The 15,127-nt window shown below is 43.6% G+C and overlaps 2 long non-coding RNA genes across 8 annotated transcripts in view; both read right to left on the reverse strand.

The window, feature by feature from the left end:
• LOC146041855 (uncharacterized) overlaps positions 1-9,155 on the reverse strand; it is a 32,742-nt gene extending 23,587 nt beyond the window's left edge. Inside the window, exons 1-2 of the long non-coding RNA XR_014463625.1 lie at positions 9,028-9,155; positions 6,004-6,134 (exon numbers count right to left, since the gene is read on the reverse strand). This is a non-coding gene — a long non-coding RNA (uncharacterized LOC146041855). The remainder of the gene's footprint in view (positions 1-6,003; positions 6,135-9,027) is intronic.
• The window catches only part of LOC146042592 (uncharacterized), a 750,533-nt gene that overhangs the window by 488,770 nt on the left and 246,636 nt on the right, over positions 1-15,127 (reverse strand). The gene's annotated exons all lie outside the window — the stretch shown is intronic.

The following is a 15,127-nucleotide window of genomic DNA, read 5'->3' on the forward strand; positions in this document are numbered from 1 at the left end:
GGCCAGAACATCTCATGCGTCGGTTCCGGGTTTACTCCCCCAAGCACCCTGCCAAGGTGGTGACATTTCATTCACAGGTTCCAGCCTTCATCCTCCAGGCACATAGCTGAGTATGGAAAAAGTTATTTGCTGGTTTTGGTTTTCACACCCCAATCAAGTGTGATAGGGTACAGCGGTGTGAAAGTGGTATATTGAGCCTATATATTATCATTTTATTTCGACCAAAGTAGGTGAAAATTATTATTTTCACTCACTTTTGTAGAAAATAAGCACCTCACCTTCCAGGCACATAGCTGCGTATGGAAAAAGTTATTTGCCAGTTCCGGTTTTCACACCCAAATCAAGTGTGATAGGGTAGAGCAGTGCGAAAAAGGTATATGGGGCTCTATATATTTTATCACTTCATTTCTACCAAAGTAGGTGAAAATTATTATTTTCACTTTCTTTTGCAGAAAATAAGTACCTCACAGCGGCAGGAACATCTCGTGCACCGTTTTCGACTTTCACCCCCCAACCATCACTCCGCGGCCGGAACATTTCTTGCGCCGGTTCCAGCTTTCACACCCAAAAGCACCTTGTCGCGGCCAGAACATCTCATGCGTCGGTTCCGGCTTTACTCCCCCAAGCACCCTGCCAAGGTGGTGACATTTCATTCACAGGTTCATGCTTTCACCCTCCAGGCACATAGCTAAGTATGGAAAAAGTTATTTGCTGGTTTCGGTTTTCACACCCCAATCAAGTGTGATAGGGTACAGCGGTGTGAAAGTGGTATATTGAGCCCATAAATTATCATTTGATTTCTACCAAAGTAGGTGAAAATTATTATTATCACTCACTTTTGTAGAAAATAAGCACCTCACCCTCCAGGCACATAGCTGCGTATGGAAAAAGTTATTTGTCAGGTCCGGTTTTCACACCCCAATCAAGTGTGATAGGGTACAGCAGTGCGAAAAAGGTATATGGGGCCTATATATTATCACTTCATTTCTACCAAAGTAGGTGAAAATTATTATTTTCACTTACTTTTGTAGAAAAAAAGCACCTCACAGAGGCAGGAACATCTCATGCACCGTTTTCGGCTATCACCCCCAACCATCACGCCGCGGCCGGAACATTTCTTGCGCCGGTTCCGGCTTTCACTCCCAAAAGCACCTCGTTGCGGCCAGAACATCTCATGCGTCGGTTCCGGCTTTACTCCCACAAGCACCCTGCCAAGGTGGTGACATTTCATTCACAGGTTCCAGCTTTCACCCTCCAGGCACATAGCTGAGTATGGAAAAAGTTATTTGCTGGTTTCGGTTTTCACACCCCAATCAAGTGTGATAGGGTACAGCGGTTTGAAAGTGGTATATTGAGCCCATATATTATCATTTTATTTCTACCAAAGTAGGTGAAAATTATTATTTTCACTTACTTTTGTAGAAAATAAGCACCTCACCTTCCAGGCACATAGCTGCGTATGGAAAAAGTTATTTGCCAGTTCCGGTTTTCACACCCCAATTAAGTGTGATAGGGTACAGCAGTGCGAAAAAGGTATATGGGGCCTATATATTATCACTTTATTTCTACCAAAATAGGTGAAAATTATTATTTTCACTTACTTTTGTAGAAAATAAGCACCTCACAGCGGCAGGAACATCTCATGCACCGTTTTCGGCTTTCACCCCCCAACCATCACGCCGCGGCCGGAACATTTCTTGCGCCGGTTCCGGCTTTCACTCCCAAAAGCACCTCGTCGCGGCCAGAACATCTCATGCGTCGGTTCCGGCTTTACTCCCCCAAGCACCCTGCCAAGGTGGTGACATTTCATTCACAGGTTCCAGCTTTCACCCTCCAGGCACATAGCTGAGTATGGAAAAATTTATTTGCTGGTTTCGGTTTTCACACCCCAATCAAGTGTGATAGGGTACAGCGGTGTGAAAGTGGTATATTGAGCCCATATATTATCATTTTATTTCTACCAAAGTAGGTGAAAATTATTATTTTCACTCACTTTTGTAGAAAATAAGCACCTCACCCTCCAGGCACATAGCTGCGCATGGAAAAAGTTATTTGCCAGTTCCGGTTTTCACACCCCAATCAAGTGTGATAGGGAAAAGCAGTGTGAAAAAGGTATATGGGGCCTACATATTATCACTTAATTTCTACCAAAATAGGTGAAAATTATTATTTTCACTTACTTTTGTAGAAAAAAAGCACCTCACAGAGGCAGGAACATCTCATGCACCGTTTTCGGCTTTCACCCCTCAACCATCACGCCGCGGCCGGAACATTTCTTGCGCCGGTTCCGGCTTTCACTCCCAAAAGCACCTTGTCGCGGCCAGAACATCTCATGCGTTGGTTCCGGCTTTACTCCCCCAAGCACCCTGCCAAGGTGGTGACATTTCATTCACAGGTTCATGCTTTCACCCTCCAGGCACATAGCTGAGTATGGAAAAAGTTATTTGCTGGTTTCGGTTTTCACACCCCAATCAAGTGTGATAGGGTACAGCAGTGTGAAAGTGGTATATTGAGCCCATATATTATCATTTTATTTCTACCAAAGTAGGTGAAAATTATTATTTTCACTCACTTTTGTAGAAAATAAGCACCTCACCCTCCAGGCACATAGCTGCGTATGGAAAAAGTTATTTGCCAGTTCCGGTTTTCACACCCCAATCAAGTGTGATAGGGTACAGCAGTGCGAAAAAGGTATATGGGGCCTATATATTATCACTTCCTTTCTACCTAAATAGGTGAAAATTATTATTTTCACTTACTTTTGTAGAAAATAAGTACCGTATTTAATCAAGTGTGATAGGGTACAGCGGTGTGAAAGTGGTATATTGAGCCCATATATTATCATTTTATTTCTACCAAAGTAGGTGAAAATTATTATTTTCACTCACTTTTGTAGAAAATAAGCACCTCACCCTCCAGGCACATAGCTGCGTATGGAAAAAGTTATTTGCCAGTTCCGGTTTTCACACCCCAATCAAGTGTGATAGGGTACAGCAGTGCGAAAAAGGTATATGGGGCCTATATATTATCACTTCATTTCTACCAAAGTAGGTGAAAATTATTATTTTCACTCACTTTTGTAGAAAATAAGCACCTCACAGCGGCAGGAACATCTCATGCACCGTTTTCGGCTTTCACCCCCCAACCATCACGCCGCGGCCGGAACATTTCTTGCGCCGGTTCCAGCTTTCACACCCAAAAGCACCTTGTCGCGGCCAGAACATCTCATGCGTCGGTTCCGGCTTTACTCCCCCAAGCACCCTGCCAAGGTGGTGACATTTCATTCACAGGTTCATGCTTTCACCCTCCAGGCACATAGCTGAGTATGGAAAAAGTTATTTGCTGGTTTCGGTTTTCACACCCCAATCAAGTGTGATAGGGTACAGCGGTGTGAAAGTGGTATATTGAGCCCATAAATTATCATTTTATTTCTACCAAAGTAGGTGAAAATTATTATTTTCACTCACTTTTGTAGAAAATAAGCACCTCACCCTCCAGGCACATAGCTGCGTATGGAAAAAGTTATTTGTCAGGTCCGGTTTTCACACCCCAATCAAGTGTTATAGGGTACAGCAGTGCGAAAAAGGTATATGGGGCCTATATATTATCACTTCATTTCTACCAAAGTAGGTGAAAATTATTATTTTCACTCACTTTTGTAGAAAATAAGCACCTCACAGCGGCAGGAACATCTCATGCACCGTTTTCGGCTTTCACCCCCCAACCATCACGCCGCGGCCGGAACATTTCTTGCGCCGGTTCCAGCTTTCACACCCAAAAGCACCTTGTCGCGGCCAGAACATCTCATGCGTCGGTTCCGGCTTTACTCCCCCAAGCACCCTGCCAAGGTGGTGACATTTCATTCACAGGTTCATGCTTTCACCCTCCAGGCACATAGCTGAGTATGGAAAAAGTTATTTGCTGGTTTCGGTTTTCACACCCCAATCAAGTGTGATAGGGTACAGCGGTGTGAAAGTGGTATATTGAGCCCATATATTATCATTTTATTTCTACCAAAGTAGGTGAAAATTATTATTTTCACTCACTTTTGTAGAAAATAAGCACCTCACCCTCCAGGCACATAGCTGCGTATGGAAAAAGTTATTTGTCAGGTCCGGTTTTCACACCCCAATCAAGTGTGATAGGGTACAGCAGTGCGAAAAACGTATATGGGGCCTATATATTATCACTTCATTTCTACCAAAGTAGGTGAAAATTATTATTTTCACTTACTTTTGTAGAAAAAAAAGCACCTCACAGAGGCAGGAACATCTCATGCACCGTTTTCGGCTATCACCCCCCAACCATCACGCCGCGGCCGGAACATTTCTTGCGCCGGTTCCGGCTTTCACTCCCAAAAGCACCTCGTCGCGGCCAGAACATCTCATGCGTCGGTTCCGGCTTTACTCCCCCAAGCACCCTGCCAAGGTGGTGACATTTCATTCACAGGTTCCAGCTTTCACCCTCCAGGCACATAGCTGAGTATGGAAAAAGTTATTTGCTGGTTTCGGTTTTCACACCCCAATCAAGTGTGATAGGGTACAGCGGTTTGAAAGTGGTATATTGAGCCTATATATTATCATTTTATTTCGACCAAAGTAGGTGAAAATTATTATTTTCACTCACTTTTGTAGAAAAAAAGCACCTCACCCTCCAGGCACATAGCTGCATATGGAAAGTTATTTGCCAGTTTCGTTTTTCACACCCCAATCAAGTGTGATAGGGTACAGCAGTGTGAAAAAGGTATATGGGGCTCTATATATTTTATCACTTCATTTCTACCAAAGTAGGTGAAAATTATTATTTTCACTTACTGTTGTAGAAAATAAGTACCTCACAGCGGCAGGAACATCTCGTGCACCGTTTTCGGCTTTCACCCCCCAACCATCACTCCGCGGCCGGAACATTTCTTGCGCCGGTTCCGGCTTTCACACCCAAAAGCACCTTGTCGTGGCCAGAACATCTCATGCGTCGGTTCCGGCTTCACTCCCCAAGCACCCTGCCAAGGTGGTGACATTTCATTCACAGGTAAATGCTTTCACCCTCCAGGCACATAGCTGAGTATGGAAAAAGTTATTTGCTGGTTTCGGTTTTCACACCCCAATCAAGTGTGATAGGGTACAGCGTGTGAAAGTGGTATATTGAGCCTATATATTATCATTTTATTTCTACCAAAGTAGGTGAAAATTATTATTTACACTCACTTTTGTAGAAAATAAGCACCTCACCCTCCAGGCACATAGATGCGTATGAAAAAAGTTATTCACCAGTTCCGGTTTTCACACCCCAATCAAGTGTGATAGGGTACAGCAGTGCAAATAAGGTATATATATATATTATCACTTCATTTCTACCAAAGTAGGTGAAAATTATTATTTTCACTTACTTTTGTAGAAAATAAGCACCTCACAGCGGCAGGAACATCTCATGCACCGTTTTCGGCTTTCACCCCCCAACCATCACGCCGCGGCCGGAACATTTCTTGCGCCGGTTCCGGCTTTCACTCCCAAAAGCACCTCGTCGCGGCCAGAACATCTCATGCGTCGGTTCCGGCTTTACTCCCCCAAGCAACTTGCCAAGTCGGGAACATTTCATTCACAGGTTCCAGCTTTCACTCTCCAGGCACAGAGCTGCGTATGGAGCAGGTTATTCGCCGTGTACAGTTTTCACACCCCAATCAAGTGTGATAGGGTACAGCGGTGTGAAAGTGGTATATGGGGCCTATGTACTATCACTTAATTTTTATCAAAGTAGGTGAAAATTATTATATTCACCTACTTAAGTACAAAATAAGTATTCTTGACATTCAATAAAAAGGCAATCCAGACAATATCACTGATATCTCCTGCACAGATATCAGTCCTGATTTGGCTCGCTGTCTGCATAAAATAATATAAGGACCTAAATTCATCAAACTTTAAACGTAATGTACGGGTCTATAACAAATATACACATTTGATAAACACGCATGTATGCCAGCAAGATATTATCGCGCCTCCTTACCTGTTGTGGGTAGCTGCTTCTGAGATCCGACGTTTGGAATATGCTGTAGTAAAAATGACGTCACAGTAGTCCAGAGATGTAGTAAGTGGGTAAGTAGTTGACATCACAATTCATTCATGGAGAAGGTCTACCTGAAAAAAAGAAGGAGGCGCGATAATATGTTCATGACATACATGAATATTTATTAATACTGTGTCTTACATCGTAACACTCATAAATGCAGTACTGTACAGACAACACAAGTCATCCTTATCAGTCCCTGCCACAGTGATTGCAAATACATGCTACAGCACATATTAGACCCTTAACTGTGGACCCGGCACTCAGTTTTACAAACTGAGCAGGTCCCCGGGTACGTATTTTGCAGCAAGCTCTGTCCACTCCACGCATTGACCTTGTATTGCAGTACTTCCAGGACCGGTGCACCACCCTAATCTGTTATCCAAAAATAGACTAATTCCATTCCTGGCACTTGATTTGGTGTATCAATTGTTTGTGCACCTTTGTTCTAACTTTGTATTTAGAAATGCATGCATTTGCTTCAAGGTTTAACCCTTGTGCATAAAAAGTTTGAAATCCTGCCTCCAGTGTATCATTTTGTGACTATTTCTTGACTCCTTGAATTGTACTTTCTGGAATCGAGGCAGTTTAATACTTGACGTGACACTACACTTGAAATCAGCATGTGCGGCCTAGCCAAAAGACCGGAAGCCTGCCTAAATTAAATGACTTATCAATCGCTGCGCCCTCCCAATATATATACAAACACTATGTGACTTACCTACGATCTTACCACAGAAACATCAACTGGAACACAGCAATGGAATTTTTGGACCCCCCTCCCTCTCGATTTGAAATGGCTTGGTTTTTGTTTTGTTTTTCTTTTATTTCTTTTTCGCTTCTCTTATATTTTGTTTTCTTTTGTTAAACTTATATTTTTTCTTTTCTCTTTTCTCTCTTTTGTTTTGGGAATTTTTTTTCCTCTTCAATTTTTTCTGAGCCAAACAATTGATGATCATTGAGAGGGGGATTTAGACAAAGTATCACTTACCTTCTTCGGACCATCATTTGGGTGGTAACTGCCAATAAAAGAAAACATTGGCCCACCCAGCTCACCTACACATGACTGTCCTGTCTGCCTGTCTGTTCCAAGTGACTGTCTGGCTGTCAGGTTCCGGAATCCGAGTGAGCAGCTTGTGATGTCATAGAGGGCAGATTGTGATGTCACACAAAGGTTCCTGCCACATGAATGCTTGTCCATCTGACTGTCTACTACTGCTGCTGAATGGGCTCAAAACAGGAAAGCCGTCATTGCACCTGATTGTGCAAGATTCCTCCTTCTCCTCTGCAGCAGCTAGCTGATTGATTTAGCCAGCAGCAGTCAGGGACTATCACCCCCCAAGCACCTCACAGTGCCTGGAACATCTCATGCGCCAGTTTAGGCTTTCAACCCCCTTCATTCACATCGCAAAAGCATGGCAATCTCATGCGCCAGATCTGGCACCTTGCCAAAGCACCTCGCCATGGTCGTAACATTTCATGCGCCGGTTCCAGCTTTCACTCCCAAAAGAACCTCGTCGCGGCCAGAACATCTCATGCGTCGGTTCCGGCTTTACTCCCCCAAGCACCCTGCCAAGGTAGTGACATTTCATTCACAGGTTCCAGCTTTCACCCTCCAGGCACATAGCTGAGTATGGAAAAAGTTATTTGCTGGTTTTGGTTTTCACACCCCAATCAAGTGTGATAGGGTACAGCGGTGTGAAAGTGGTATATTGAGCCTATATATTATCATTTTATTTCTACCAAAGTAGGTGAAAATTATTATTTTCACTCACTTTTGTAGAAAATAAGCACCTCACCCTCCAGGCACATAGCTGCGCATGGAAAAAGTTATTTGCCAGTTCCGGTTTTCACACCCCAATCAAGTGTGATAGGGATCAGCAGTGCGAAAAAGGAATATGGGGCCTATATATTATCACTTCATTTCTACCAAAATAGGTAAAAATTATTATTTTCACTTACTTTTGTAGAAAATAAGCACCTCACAGCGGCAGGAACATCTCATGCACCGTTTTCGGCTTTCACCCCCCAACCATCACGCCGCGGCCGGAACATTTCTTGCGCCGGTTCCGGCTTTCACTCCCAAAAGCACCTCGTCGCGGCCAGAACATCTCATGCGTCGGTTCCGGCTTTACTCCCCCAAGCACCCTGCCAAGGTGGTGACATTTCATTCACAGGTTCCAGCTTTCACCCTCCAGGCACATAGCTGAGTATGGAAAAAGTTATTCACCAGTTCCGGTTTTCACACCCCAATCAAGTGTGATAGGGTACAGCAGTGCAAATAAGGTATATATATATTATCACTTCATTTCTACCAAAGTAGGTGAAAATTATTATTTTCACTTACTTTTGTAGAAAATAAGCACCTCACAGCGGCAGGAACATCTCATGCACCGTTTTCGGCTTTCACCCCCCAACCATCACGCCGCGGCCGGAACATTTCTTGCGCCGGTTCCGGCTTTCACTCCCAAAAGCACCTCGTCGCGGCCAGAACATCTCATGCGTCGGTTCCGGCTTTACTCCCCCAAGCAACTTGCCAAGTCGGGAACATTTCATTCACAGGTTCCAGCTTTCACTCTCCAGGCACAGAGCTGCGTATGGAGCAGGTTATTCGCCGTGTACAGTTTTCACACCCCAATCAAGTGTGATAGGGTACAGCGGTGTGAAAGTGGTATATGGGGCCTATGTACTATCACTTAATTTTTATCAAAGTAGGTGAAAATTATTATATTCACCTACTTAAGTACAAAATAAGTATTCTTGACATTCAATAAAAAGGCAATCCAGACAATATCACTGATATCTCCTGCACAGATATCAGTCCTGATTTGGCTCGCTGTCTGCATAAAATAATATAAGGACCTAAATTCATCAAACTTTAAACGTAATGTACGGGTCTATAACAAATATACACATTTGATAAACACGCATGTATGCCAGCAAGATATTATCGCGCCTCCTTACCTGTTGTGGGTAGCTGCTTCTGAGATCCGACGTTTGGAATATGCTGTAGTAAAAATGACGTCACAGTAGTCCAGAGATGTAGTAAGTGGGTAAGTAGTTGACATCACAATTCATTCATGGAGAAGGTCTACCTGAAAAAAAGAAGAAGGAGGCGCGATAATATGTTCATGACATACATGAATATTTATTAATACTGTGTCTTACATCGTAACACTCATAAATGCAGTACTGTACAGACAACACAAGTCATCCTTATCAGTCCCTGCCACAGTGATTGCAAATACATGCTACAGCACATATTAGACCCTTAACTGTGGACCCGGCACTCAGTTTTACAAACTGAGCAGGTCCCCGGGTACGTATTTTGCAGCAAGCTCTGTCCACTCCACGCATTGACCTTGTATTGCAGTACTTCCAGGACCGGTGCACCACCCTAATCTGTTATCCAAAAATAGACTAATTCCATTCCTGGCACTTGATTTGGTGTATCAATTGTTTGTGCACCTTTGTTCTAACTTTGTATTTAGAAATGCATGCATTTGCTTCAAGGTTTAACCCTTGTGCATAAAAAGTTTGAAATCCTGCCTCCAGTGTATCATTTTGTGACTATTTCTTGACTCCTTGAATTGTACTTTCTGGAATCGAGGCAGTTTAATACTTGACGTGACACTACACTTGAAATCAGCATGTGCGGCCTAGCCAAAAGACCGGAAGCCTGCCTAAATTAAATGACTTATCAATCGCTGCGCCCTCCCAATATATATACAAACACTATGTGACTTACCTACGATCTTACCACAGAAACATCAACTGGAACACAGCAATGGAATTTTTGGACCCCCCTCCCTCTCGATTTGAAATGGCTTGGTTTTTGTTTTGTTTTTCTTTTATTTCTTTTTCGCTTCTCTTATATTTTGTTTTCTTTTGTTAAACTTATATTTTTTCTTTTCTCTTTTCTCTCTTTTGTTTTGGGAATTTTTTTTCCTCTTCAATTTTTTCTGAGCCAAACAATTGATGATCATTGAGAGGGGGATTTAGACAAAGTATCACTTACCTTCTTCGGACCATCATTTGGGTGGTAACTGCCAATAAAAGAAAACATTGGCCCACCCAGCTCACCTACACATGACTGTCCTGTCTGCCTGTCTGTTCCAAGTGACTGTCTGGCTGTCAGGTTCCGGAATCCGAGTGAGCAGCTTGTGATGTCATAGAGGGCAGATTGTGATGTCACACAAAGGTTCCTGCCACATGAATGCTTGTCCATCTGACTGTCTACTACTGCTGCTGAATGGGCTCAAAACAGGAAAGCCGTCATTGCACCTGATTGTGCAAGATTCCTCCTTCTCCTCTGCAGCAGCTAGCTGATTGATTTAGCCAGCAGCAGTCAGGGACTATCACCCCCCAAGCACCTCACAGTGCCTGGAACATCTCATGCGCCAGTTTAGGCTTTCAACCCCCTTCATGCACATCGCAAAAGCATGGCAATCTCATGCGCCAGATCTGGCACCTTGCCAAAGCACCTCGCCATGGTCGTAACATTTCATGCGCCGGTTCCAGCTTTCACTCCCAAAAGAACCTCGTCGCGGCCAGAACATCTCATGCGTCGGTTCCGGCTTTACTCCCCCAAGCACCCTGCCAAGGTAGTGACATTTCATTCACAGGTTCCAGCTTTCACCCTCCAGGCACATAGCTGAGTATGGAAAAAGTTATTTGCTGGTTTTGGTTTTCACACCCCAATCAAGTGTGATAGGGTACAGCGGTGTGAAAGTGGTATATTGAGCCTATATATTATCATTTTATTTCTACCAAAGTAGGTGAAAATTATTATTTTCACTCACTTTTGTAGAAAATAAGCACCTCACCCTCCAGGCACATAGCTGCGCATGGAAAAAGTTATTTGCCAGTTCCGGTTTTCACACCCCAATCAAGTGTGATAGGGATCAGCAGTGCGAAAAAGGAATATGGGGCCTATATATTATCACTTCATTTCTACCAAAATAGGTAAAAATTATTATTTTCACTTACTTTTGTAGAAAATAAGCACCTCACAGCGGCAGGAACATCTCATGCACCGTTTTCGGCTTTCACCCCCCAACCATCACGCCGCGGCCGGAACATTTCTTGCGCCGGTTCCGGCTTTCACTCCCAAAAGCACCTCGTCGCGGCCAGAACATCTCATGCGTCGGTTCCGGCTTTACTCCCCCAAGCACCCTGCCAAGGTGGTGACATTTCATTCACAGGTTCCAGCTTTCACCCTCCAGGCACATAGCTGAGTATGGAAAAAGTTATTTGCTGGTTTCGGTTTTCACACCCCAATCAAGTGTGATAGGGTACAGTGGTGTGAAAGTGGTATATTGAGTCCATATATTATCATTTTATTTCTACCAAAGTAGGTGAAAATTATTATTTTCACTCACTTTTGTAGAAAATAAGCACCTCACCCTCCAGGCACATAGCTGCGTATGGAAAAAGTTATTTGCCAGTTTCGGGTTTCACACCCCAATCAAGTGTGATAGTGTACAGCAGTGTGAAAAAGGTATATGGGGCTCTATATATTTTATCACTTCATTTCTAACAAAGTAGGTGCATTTCTAACAAAGTAGGTGAAAATTATTATTTTCACTTACTTTTGTAGAAAATAAGTACCTCACAGCAGCAGGAACATCTCGTGCACCGTTTTCGACTTTCACCCCCCAACCATCACTCTGCGGCCAGAAGATTTCTTGCGCTGGTTCCAGCTTTCACACCCAAAAGCACCTTGTCGCGGCCAGAACATCTCATGCGTTGGTTCCGGCTTTACTCCCCCAAGCACCCTGCCAAGGTGGTGACATTTCATTCACAGGTTCATGCTTTTACCCTCCAGGCACATAGCTGAGTATGGAAAAAGTTGTTTGCTGGTTTCGGTTTTCACACCCCAATCAAGTGTTATAGGGTACAGCGGTGTGGAAGTGGTATATTGAGTCCATAAATTATCATTTTATTTCTACCAAAGTAGGTTAAAATTATTATTTTCACTCACTTTTGTAGAAAATAAGCACCTCACCCTCCAGGCACATAGCTGCGTATGGAAAAAGTTATTTGTCAGGTCCGGTTTTCACACCCCAATCAAGTGTGATAGGGTACAGCAGTGCGAAAAAGGTATATGGGGCCTATATATTATCACTTCATTTCTACCAAAGTAGGTGAAAATTATTATTTTCACTTACTTTTGTAGAAAAAAAGCACCTCACAGCAGCAGGAACATCTCGTGCACCGTTTTCGACTTTCACCCCCCAACCATCACTCTGCGGCCGGAAGATTTCTTGCGCTGGTTCCGGCTTTCACTCCCAAAAGCACCTCGTCGCGGCCAGAACATCTCATGCGTCGGTTCCAGCTTTACTCCCCCAAGCACCCTGCCAAGGTGGTGACATTTCATTCACAGGTTCCAGCTTTCACCCTCCAGGCACATAGCTGAGTATGGAAAAAGTTATTTGCTGGTTTCGGTTTTCACACCCCAATCAAGTGTGATAGGGTACAGCGGTTTGAAAATGGTATATTGAGTCCATATATTATCATTTTATTTCTACCAAAGTAGATGAAAATTATTATTTTCACTCACTTTTATAGAAAATAAGCACCTCACCCTCCAGGCACATAGCTGCGTATGGAAAAAGTTATTTGCCAGTTCCGGTTTTCACACCCCAATCAAGTGTGATAGGGTACAGCAGTGCGAAAAAGGTATATGGGGCCTATATTTTATCACTTCATTTCTACCAAAATAGGTGAAAATTATTATTTTCACTTACTTTTGCAGAAAATAAGCACCTCACAGCGGCAGGAACATCTCATGCACCGTTTTAGGCTTTCACCCCCCAACCATCACGCCGCGGCCGGAACATTTCTTGCGCCGGTTCCGGCTTTCACTCCCAAAAGCACCTCGTCGCGGCCAGAACATCTCATGCGTCGGTTCCGGCTTTACTCCCCCAAGCACCCTGCCAAGGTGGTGACATTTCATTCACAGGTTCCAGCTTTCACCCTCCAGGCACATAGCTGAGTATGGAAAAAGTTATTTGCTGGTTTTGGTTTTCACACCCCAATCAAGTGTGATAGGGTACAGCGGTGTGAAAGTGGTATATTGAGCCTATATATTATCATTTTATTTCGACCAAAGTAGGTGAAAATTATTATTTTCACTCACTTTTGTAGAAAATAAGCACCTCACCCTCCAGGCACATAGCTGCGTATGGAAAAAGTTATTTGCCAGTTCCGGTTTTCACACCCCAATCAAGTGTGATAGGGTACAGCAGTGCGAAAAAGGTATATGGGGCCTATATATTATCACTTCATTTCTACCAAAATAGGTGAAAATTATTATTTTCACTTACTTTTGTAGAAAATAAGCACCTCACAGCGGCAGGAACATCTCATGCACCGTTTTCGGCTTTCACCCCCCAACCATCATGCCGCGGCCGGAACATTTCTTGCGCCGGTTCCGGCTTTCACTCCCAAAAGCACCTCGTCGCGGCCAGAACATCTCATGCGTCGGTTCCGGCTTTACTCCCCCAAGCACCCTGCCAAGGTGGTGACATTTCATTCACAGGTTCATGCTTTCACCCTCCAGGCACATAGCTGAGTATGGAAAAAGTTATTTGCTGGTTTCGGTTTTCACAACCCAATCAAGTGTGATAGGGTACAGCGGTTTGAAAGTGGTATATTGAGTCCATATATTATCATTTTATTTCTACCAAAGTAGGTGAAAATTATTATTTTCACTCACTTTTGTAGAAAATAAGCACTTCACCCTCCAGGCACATAGCTGCGTATGGAAAAAAGTTATTTGCCAGTTCCGGTTTTCACACCCCAATCAAGTGTGATAGGGTACAGCAGTGCGAAAAAGGTATATGGGGCCTATATATTATCACTTCATTTCTACCAAAATAGGTGAAAATTATTATTTTCACTTACTTTTGTAGAAAATAAGCACCTCACAGCGGCAGGAACATCTCATGCACCGTTTTCGGCTTTCACCCTCCAACCATCACGCCGCGGCCGGAACATTTCTTGCGCCGGTTCCGGCTTTCACTCCCAAAAGCACCTCATCGTGGCCAGAACATCTCATGCGTCGGTTCCGGCTTTACTCCCCCAAGCACCCTGCCAAGGTGGTGACATTTCATTCACAGGTTCCAGCTTTCACCCTCCAGGCACATAGCTGAGTATGGAAAAAGTTATTTGCTGGTTTCGGTTTTCACACCCCAATCAAGTGTGATAGGGTACAGCGGTTTGAAAGTGGTATATTGAGCCCATATATTATCATTTTATTTCTACCAAAGTAGGTGAAAATTATTATTTTCACTCACTTTTGTAGAAAATAAGCACCTCACCCTCCAGGCACATAGCTGCGTATGGAAAAAGTTATTTGCCAGTTCCGGTTTTCACACCCCAATCAAGTGTGATAGGGTACAGCAGTGCGAAAAAGGTATATGGGGCCTATATATTATCACTTCATTTCTACCAAAATAGGTGAAAATTATTATTTTCACTTACTTTTGTAGAAAATAAGCACCTCACAGCGGCAGGAACATCTCATGCACCGTTTTCGGCTTTCACCCCCCAAACATCACGCCGCGGCCGGAACATTTCTTGCGCCGGTTCCGGCTTTCACTCCCAAAAGCACATCGTCGCGGCCAGAACATCTCATGCGTCGGTTCCGGCTTAACTCCCCCAAGCACCCTGCCAAGGTAGTGACATTTCATTCACAGGTTCCAGCTTTCACCCTCCAGGCACATAGCTGAGTATGGAAAAAGTTATTTGCTGGTTTCGGTTTTCACACCCCAATCAAGTGTGATAGGGTACAGCGGTTTGAAAGTGGTATATTGAGCCCATATATTATCATTTTATTTCTACCAAAGTAGGTGAAAATTATTATTTTCACTCACTTTTGTAGAAAATAAGCACCTCACCCTCCAGGCACATGGCTGCGCATGGAAAAAGTTATTTGCCAGTTTCGGTTTTCACACCCCAATCAAGTGTGATAGGGTACAGCAGTGCGAAAAAGGTATATGGGGCCTATATATTATCACTTCATTTCTACCAAAGTAGGTGAAAATTATTATTTTCACTT

Source organism: Crinia signifera, chromosome 19 (genome assembly GCF_055691185.1).
Source record: "Crinia signifera chromosome 19, ASM5569118v1, whole genome shotgun sequence".
NCBI lineage: Eukaryota > Metazoa > Chordata > Amphibia > Anura > Myobatrachidae > Crinia > Crinia signifera.